Here is an 8781-nt window from a genome sequence, read left to right as displayed (position 1 = left end):
AAAACAAAAGATAAAAAAAATGGGTTCCAAGAATAAAAAATCATGCATTTAAGGGTTAAATGTAGAGTATTTTGTCTCTTTCGCACTTCCCAGGCGCGAGCGAGATGCAAATATAAAAACTCGAAATTGTAAGGAATGTATTATTTTATACAATCAGTCAATAAATATTGAAAGTATCAGTAGTTTTTTTAGGAATTGTAATATTAGCAATCTGTTTACTAGTCGTAGTATTTTACAGGTGGCGCCAGTATAGGCTGGACAATCCCTAGAATTCTGTCATATTATTGTTTTTTTTTTTTGTTTATTGCCTTTAACCCATGCATAGTGATGGACGCAGCTTACACAACAAAAAACATATAATTGTATGCATAATTATATAAAATCGATTTGGTCCTGTTCCTGTATAATTATTTTGATTGTAAATTAATACACTTTCCGATGTTTTATTAAAATTTCCGCAGTATTTTAGTTTTAATAAACTACATTTGTTTAAGACGAAATGGCGGAAAATTTGCAAAAAAAATATTTTTTGTATGTAATTTAGGAAGGTTTTTTTTCGGGGTTTCCAATTATTTTACATTTAAAATCTTTATTATATACTACAAATAGTGCAAATTCCTAATGGTAGTAAGTTTTTATATATCTTTTACCAACAGTCGATACATAAATTGTGAAATTGTATGTTTTAATTTTTTTTTTCCAGTATCAGTAAACAATTATGTAATACGTACGAAGTAAATACGTATTAACTGAAATAAATGTCATATACGAAGGAAAAAGTCACCAAAGCCTCCAGTGTCCAGAGCTGGAATCGAACCAGCGTCCCCCGTTTACCGGACAGGAGACTAAACCGCTCGGCTATCCGGTCACGGTGGGATGGGTCGAAATTTTTAAAAAAATTCTTCTTTAAAATATTTTCATAGAAAATAATTTAATTTGTTCTTAGAGTAAATACGTATTATTCGTACAAGTACGAATCTATCGTCGAGTCGAGCCGAGCCTATGACTGTCTTCCCAGCCAAAAAAATTATATTCCGCTTTAATAGTAGTTTCGTCAATATGGACATTTCGTTTAAAATTATATATAATAAACATTTTATTTTCTACCTAAACACAATGTGTGCCGTTCTCAATCAAAAGGGTACTTATTGTCGGTTGTCAATAAGGCGCTATTTCCATATAGCTTCAATTTGAAATCAACCTTATTGACAGGCGACAATGTGGTACATTTTGGTTGTAAAATGTATTCAAGCATTCAACTTTTGGGTGTCCTCTTTTAACCTTTTCGACGCCGTGACAAACACAAAACCACAAAACCAGTCATCCAAACTAAAATTGAACTTTATGCATATGCACGTAGGTCTATGTTGCTCTGTAGTATATGACCGATTAATCGGTCTTTGTGAACCTACGGTGCGTATATATTGGTCATTGGCGTCCAAAAGGTTAATAGTAACCTGCGCCAAAGGCCCGGTTCTTATGCTGGCCTATTATCAAAATTTCATACTTTAAAATTATGGTTTTATTTTTGCGTCAATAATAAAACTACAAGTTCATATTAAACATTAGAAAAATAAAAATAACGATGGCTTCGGTGCAGGTACCTTAGATTGTATAAAGAGAGCATAATACCACAGAATAAGTAATAATATTATCATACAGAACGGCCACGCACCGCCCCGCCCCGACTCGAATGACCTCGCCCCGCGACAGCAGATTGACGGCCGTTCGCCGGCCGCTCAGTACTGTTTTCAAGCAACTTACACAATGACGCATGACGCGTGTACAGACGTGCCGTTCACACATATAAACGCAAGCGATTTTTGATGTATAGCGTGTCCGCCCTGTGATAATACTATCCATTTTACCCGAAGCAAATTTGTATAGCCGCAAACGAGGACTTATATAAGTCGAGGATGAAATGCATATTAATGCTCGAATTATATGTCAAAAAAGTGTCACATGTTATAAAAAAACTATTTTTGTGTTTAGGTAGAAAATTAAGAGGATTATTACATTATCTATTTTCAAACAAAATTTGTATGAAACAAAGTATAGGCGATTCAAATCAATATAAATTCACAGCATATAAGTACATTATAAATTAAAAGGCTAGCGATTATATATCATAACATATATACAATAAGGTCAATAATTGCTTGTCAGCTCATACATTGGATATAATATAAATGTAAAGCCTGACCAGGAATATATGATTACGCGCCATGTTGCGGAATTTCACTGGAACTAGTATTTTCATACTAAACTGAACTGTCACTCTATACATGAGCATAACAGCGCCCTCTTGACAATGATCATATATTACTGGTCAAGTTTTAAGTACATTAAAAGTTTAACATAAAGTACATATGTTCAGACTTGCGTCAAAATTGTATAAAAATTATCGACAATATGCTTGTCAGTTCCAACAATAGGAATGTTTATTGTTTTTTTTATTCACCGCTTTTTTGCTGGCTTGAGTCTGCGATTTCACTCTGAAAAGAAGACAAATATTAGACATTAATTTGAGTACCTAATAATAATAAAATAATCATTGTCGTGGCTAACATTTAAGTATTACAACGTGTACGTAACAATTAATTAATTAAATAAAATTAAGAAAAAAAAGATCTTTCTTTTCACTTCATTTAACGTCAATGTGGTGAAAACCATCTTTCAGGTAAGTCCGTCACATACTCATTCGTCGCTTCTAACTCTTGCGTTTACATATACTCCATGTACAAAAGACAAATATTAGACACAAATTAGAGTACCTAATAATAATAAAATAATCATTGTCGTGGCTAACATTTAAGTATTACAACGTGTACGTAACAATTAATTAATTAAATAAGATTAAGAAAAAAAAGATCTTTCTTTTCACTTCATTTAACGTCAATGTGGTGAAAACCATCTTTCAGGTAAGTCCGTCACATACTCATTCGTCGCTTCTAACTCTTGCGTTTACATATACTCCATGTACAAAAGACAAATATTAGACACAAATTAGAGTACCTAGTAATAATAAAATAATCATTGTCGTGGCTAACATTTAAGTAAAACACACGTGTACGTAACAATTAATTAATTAAATAAAATTAAGAAAAAAAAGATCTTTCTTTTCACTTCATTTAACGTCAATGTGGTGAAAACCATCTGTCAGGTAAGTCCGTCACATACTCATTCGTCGCTTCTCACTCTTGCGTTTACATATACTCCATTTACAAAAGGTCGATAGGTCAGCCTTTTTGTAAGGGCCAAAAAGACGATTTTGCCTTATAGGCCCCGGGCCCGCAAAGGCCGTTCCATCGGTTTGCCACTGTCACTGTCACATTTCGCAAGAAATAACGGGAAAGATCATGCATGCCAAGTGTCAATTTTGATCGAATTTTGTCGATTTTTATTTATTTTAAAAACGTTACCTTACAATATCGAAATTCGAAAGCTATGAAATTACTATTTAAGTTAAGATCATTTTTTCTTCTTTTTTGTTTATAGTATCACATAATAAATAACCGAGTAAAGTTGGATTAAAAGTCCGTGTTAGAGGTTACTTTGGGAATTAATTGTACCGAGCGAAGTGTATCGGAAGCTATGTTATTAAAGATAACATAGTCAAGAACTACATATGTTTTTTCCACATCTACGAATATCAACGCCTCTTAGAAAAACATGATCATATAAGGAGATTTTTCGCCTTCCGGCTCAGGGAAACGCCTTAAAGTTGACATTTGGATGGCAAGGCTATACCAGCAACACCTGGCGGGCTACCTAAAAAAGCCCAACGGACCGCAGGTTGAGTACCGCTGCCTCTAGCAGATCACATAGTCAGAGGTCATAAACACGGAAATAAATATACCATAGAAGACGCAAATGCATCTACTTCGCGTGACCGAACCCCGACCAAGCGTCGAGGTTGACCGTCGCTCTGTACAGTCCACGCGCGTCAGTTGTTGCAGCCGGACGTCCGTGAAAACTTAAAAAATGCTTCGTTGCATGATAATTAACTGCAACAGCCCAAAAATTGCGAGCACCCAAAGGCAAGAACATATTTCCTATCACAGATAAGTAATTTTAAAATTATATTATGCGTAAATTTTGTATGCAACAGTCGGCACGCTTGATTTCAATACAAATCGTGGTATTTGCGTCATCTAGCGTATATATTAAATCTGTGGTCATAAACCTTTTCTGTGTATAGTCTCTCTCTATAGTCAAGCCATTTCCGTTTTAAGTCCACTTAAATTTATAGTTGGTCAAGTAAATCTTATTGTAAAAAAATGTAGGCGCGAAAGATTATCGTCCCATAGAAAACTTCAATTTCGCACCTTTTTCTACTGACAGTTTGACAGGTACTTTTGACAGGTCCTACGACTCTGTGGCATGGAGACTGTATAAAGGAGCCAAATCTCTATGTATGAAAAGTGTCCATCAAAAAACAGTAATTAGGCGGCGCCACCATACACCGAAATACTACCAAAAACAACCTACGTAATTTGGTCGGGTTATTTGTTGCCTTATATGGTTCATGTTATACTCATGTCCCAAAACCTAACTAGCGCCACCGGAGAGATTAGGAACTATTATTTAAAGCTTAACGCGGTCACTTTTATAACAATTCTGCCATAAGAGATTGCGATCCTTTCTATACCATCCATACTCTGTGGGCTCCGTGCTGCGGAATTGTTCCCAATTCTACAGATTAGTTTTACAGATTCCCTTTACAGATTCCAATGTCTACAGATTTATATTAGTGTATTTGACTGTGTTTAAAATAAATTATTTTACACCATGCATGAAATAAAGCACCAGAAGATTGATAGAGAAACGTAGACAGCAGTTATTTTTAGACACTACTATTCACTTCTTTTAGACACTCTATTTTAAAACCCGTATAAAACTATAAAGAGTAGGTAATTTGATTATGACTTCACATGCTAGTTCTGAATCGTTTTGACAGAAAAAAGAAACTGATTTGACTAGTAGTTAAGTACTCTGTTCTACAGGTTCCCAATTCTACAGAATTGTTATTCTACAAGTACAGATTCCCAATTCTACAGATTAGTAACTCTACTGATTCATAACTCTACGGATTCCCAATTCAACGGATTCGCAACTTTACAGACTCTTTATCTTAAGGGTTCCCATATACACAGATTCCTAACTCTACAGATTTCCAGCACTCCAGATTCCCAATCCATCTCAATAGATTTTTCATCATAAGTGATAAAAACATTAAGCTTAAATAAAAAGGGATGATCAACACTCCCCAGTCTCCCCTACTGATTCACAAATTAACAGTTTAATTTTAAGAAGATAAATATTTAATTTGCCTGCCTGTTGTTACCTAGTCTTAAGCTTGTATTTCGCTTTCTGTGTATTTTTTTTACTTTATGGTGCACAATAAAGAATATTTACTTACTTACTTAATTTATTTTTAAACATTTCAATTTCATTTTTAATTCCACAAAAAATACCTACAAATGTAAACATGGGAATCTGTAGTGTTAATAATATGTGGCATTGGAAAGGCGTACACATGGGAATCAGTAGAAATGGGAATCTGTACAAGTACGATTCTGTAGAATGGGGTATTTGTAGAATTACGATTAAGTAGAATAGGGAATCTGTAGAATTACGATTAGTAGAACGGGGAATCTGTAGAATTTGGAATCTGTAGAATTACGATTAAGTAGAATGGGGAATCTGCAGAAATAGAAATCTGTAGACGTGGGCATCTGTTGTATTGGGAATCTGTAGACGTGGGTATAATGGGGTTGGCAACTGTCAATGGTTTGCAGAGATGGCGTCATCATAGCTTGCCCCTTTTTCTATGAGATTTGGCTTAAAGGGCTGGCATTCAGGGCATTAAAAAAACAATTCTAGGGATTGACAGGGCAAACTATGCTGGCGCCATCTGCTAATAGTTTCGACCCGCCAACCCCATTCCTGGTGCGAACTGCTGTGTTCACTGTTTTATTTTTATGAAATAGGAGGCAAACGAGCAGACGGATCACCTGATGGTAAGCGATTACCGCCGCCCATGGACACCCGCAACACCAGAGGGGTTGTAAGTGCGTTGCCGGCCTTTAAGATGGGAATACGCTCTTTTCTTGAAGGTTTGAAGGTCATATCGGTCCGGAAATACCGCAGGCGACAGGCGAGGTGATATGAACTTTGTCACATAGACACAAGGTCCACTATAGTGTACTCACAGAACAGCAGGTCGGTGGCGTGTGTGCGCGACTCGCTCCACGTGCGCGCGCAGTCTGCGGCGCACGGCCGCGCGTCCTCCGACTCTATGGACTCCGTACGGACCTCTGTGCTCACTGCAATAGGGTATTTGACAACATTAAAAATATATAACGAATTGCTGTCATCCTGAAAGATAATTAACTAATAAAGTATATTTCACTATATTTGAATGTAAATTATGTTTATTTTTTGGAAAATAAACGAAAGAAAATTTAATATTTTATGAAATTTCATCAGGGACGTGAACGCTCTGTGATTGGTCAACGCTCGGATGACGTCACACGCGGGTAAACATTCTTGATTGCCTTGAGTGTTTTAACTGTTTTATTTGTATTTAGTTAATTTTAGTTATTGTTCCACAGTTTTCTGATATATTCCGATTTATCCGTATATCTAGTAGCACAATATTCATAAGAATCTCAAAATGGAGCCGAAATATGTGAAAGCTGATAGCGGCAACCTACCAGACATAGACGCATTAATGGTTGCACTTTCCTTTAAAGATAATCCGGATTACTATGCTGCGGAACTTAGAAATGTAAAAACAGCTGTGTGAGTATACGTAGAAATTGTTTATTTACGAACATTTCGATTTCGATGATACGAATACGACGACGATATATATATATATATACCTATATAGAATACGATGACGAGGATAGTATCTCCATACTGCACTTTAGTTTGAAAAAAAAAGTATGCTACTAACTACCTACTAATGCTGAAAGAGCTATGTTATGAGGTTATGTAGTAATACATTAAATACCTAGATCTTGTATCGTTAAATAACAAAATCGGCTGCTTTAATTACCATATTTATTTACAGTTAAATATTACTTACATCGAAGTGGTCTTCACACATAAAAACATTTATATGCGCTAAAATGCTCTTTGGGTCTCTTCGCGCTAGTTTTAAACACATTTTTTTTTTTGGGATTCGTTGGAATGGAAACAAACGATTTGTCTGAATTTTTTATAGTTGTACTTGAACATTGCGGCACTATACACCATTTATATACCATTTTACAGTGAAACAATGAATTCAATGCACATAAACCATAAAATTAACTAAGGTCATTGACTGAGTTTACTTGCGCGTGACGTCACACGTGTCACGTGATTAGCCCCTTTGCAAAAACAGCGTTTAAGACGCGTTCAAAATAAGTAAACTTTAACATTGTTTTTTTTTTATATTTAATACAGGAAATTTCACGGAAATATCAATGTAGTGTAATTATTAAGTCATAAACAATAAATTAAAACCATTTTCAAAAATTAGTCAAATAGCTAACTGTTTTAACTATTAAAATTTGATTAATATGAAAGTTTCTTTTTTTTTCTCGCGTGTGTTGAAAAACGTCGTATGAAACGCGTGTGCGTTGGTCATTACACACATCGGCTTTCTTATTGCGCGCTCGCTTACAGCTCGCGCGCACAATATCGCCTTGTGTGTAATGACCAACTTAGCACACTTGTATCATAATGTACTATAAAGTGACAACTGTCGTTCATACTTGTATTAAATTTGTTGGTGCAGTTGTGTCTATTAAATAGAAAGATTTGTTAATTTGCACACCTACGTATTGAAATGGATAGGATAACTACGACAGCAGTCCGAACTTAAGTCACAGAAAGGTCATATATGTATATTGGAAAAAATATTAATAATATATGTATTCGCATAAGTAATAAGTAAGTTGTTAAATCAAATATACTACATATTATTCAGTCTTATTTTTATTTAAAATTGAAGGGATATAAACTAATAGATACCTAACTAACGTACAGCTTTAGTTGCTAAGGTATTTGGATTTGCACATTACAAATACTAGGTAGCCTAATTCGGTATGAGCCGAATCGAATATTCGTATTCGGAAAAGTCCATATTCGGCCCTTCTCTAGTAAATATAATATCCCCTATTCTCTATGGTTTTATGAATATACTGTCAAAACAAGATAAATACCACATACCTGTGTGCTCTTGCTCCCGTTCATGCCTCGTGACGCCGAGCTGGAACGCGTCCGACAGCGTCTTGTGCGGCGTATAGCGGGACAGGGACGCGGACCGGGACAGACACACAAGTTACTAGCGTACTACTTAGCCGCACTACAAGACACTTATAAGACGACTCGCGGTCGCCACGCATAGGACGCAGAGTGACGCGTCCGACAGCGTCTTGTACGGGGTATAGCGGGACAGGGACGCGGACGCTACGGGACAGACACACAAGTTACTAGCGTACTACTTAGCCGCACTACAAGACACTTATAAGACGACTCGCGGTCGCCACATATAGGACGCCGAGTGACGCGTGCGACAGCGTCTTGTGCGGCGTATAGCGAGACAGGGACGCGGACGCTACGGGACAGACACACAAGTTACTAGCGTACTACTTAGCCGCACTACAAGACACGAATAAGACGACTCGCGGTCGCCACGCATAGGACGCCGAGTGACGCGTCCGACAGCGTCTTGTGCGGCGTATAGCGGGACAGGGACGCGGACGCTACGGGACAGACACAGAA

The 8781-nt window shown here is 36.5% G+C and overlaps 1 long non-coding RNA gene across 1 annotated transcript; it reads right to left on the bottom strand.

Moving 5' to 3' along the window:
* Window positions 1-989: 989 nt before the first annotated feature.
* LOC134754742 (uncharacterized) lies at window positions 990-8354 on the bottom strand. Its single transcript, XR_010128970.1, has 3 exons — window positions 8227-8354; window positions 6216-6329; window positions 990-2495 (listed from the first exon to the last, which is right to left on the bottom strand). It is a non-coding gene; the product is annotated as an uncharacterized LOC134754742 (long non-coding RNA).
* Window positions 8355-8781: the final 427 nt, after the last annotated feature.

This window comes from Cydia strobilella, chromosome Z, assembly GCF_947568885.1.
Source record: "Cydia strobilella chromosome Z, ilCydStro3.1, whole genome shotgun sequence".
Classification (NCBI taxonomy): Eukaryota; Metazoa; Arthropoda; class Insecta; order Lepidoptera; family Tortricidae; genus Cydia; species Cydia strobilella.
The sequence above is the reverse complement of the archived record's forward strand: the minus strand, read 5'-3'. Positions and strand labels throughout refer to the sequence as shown.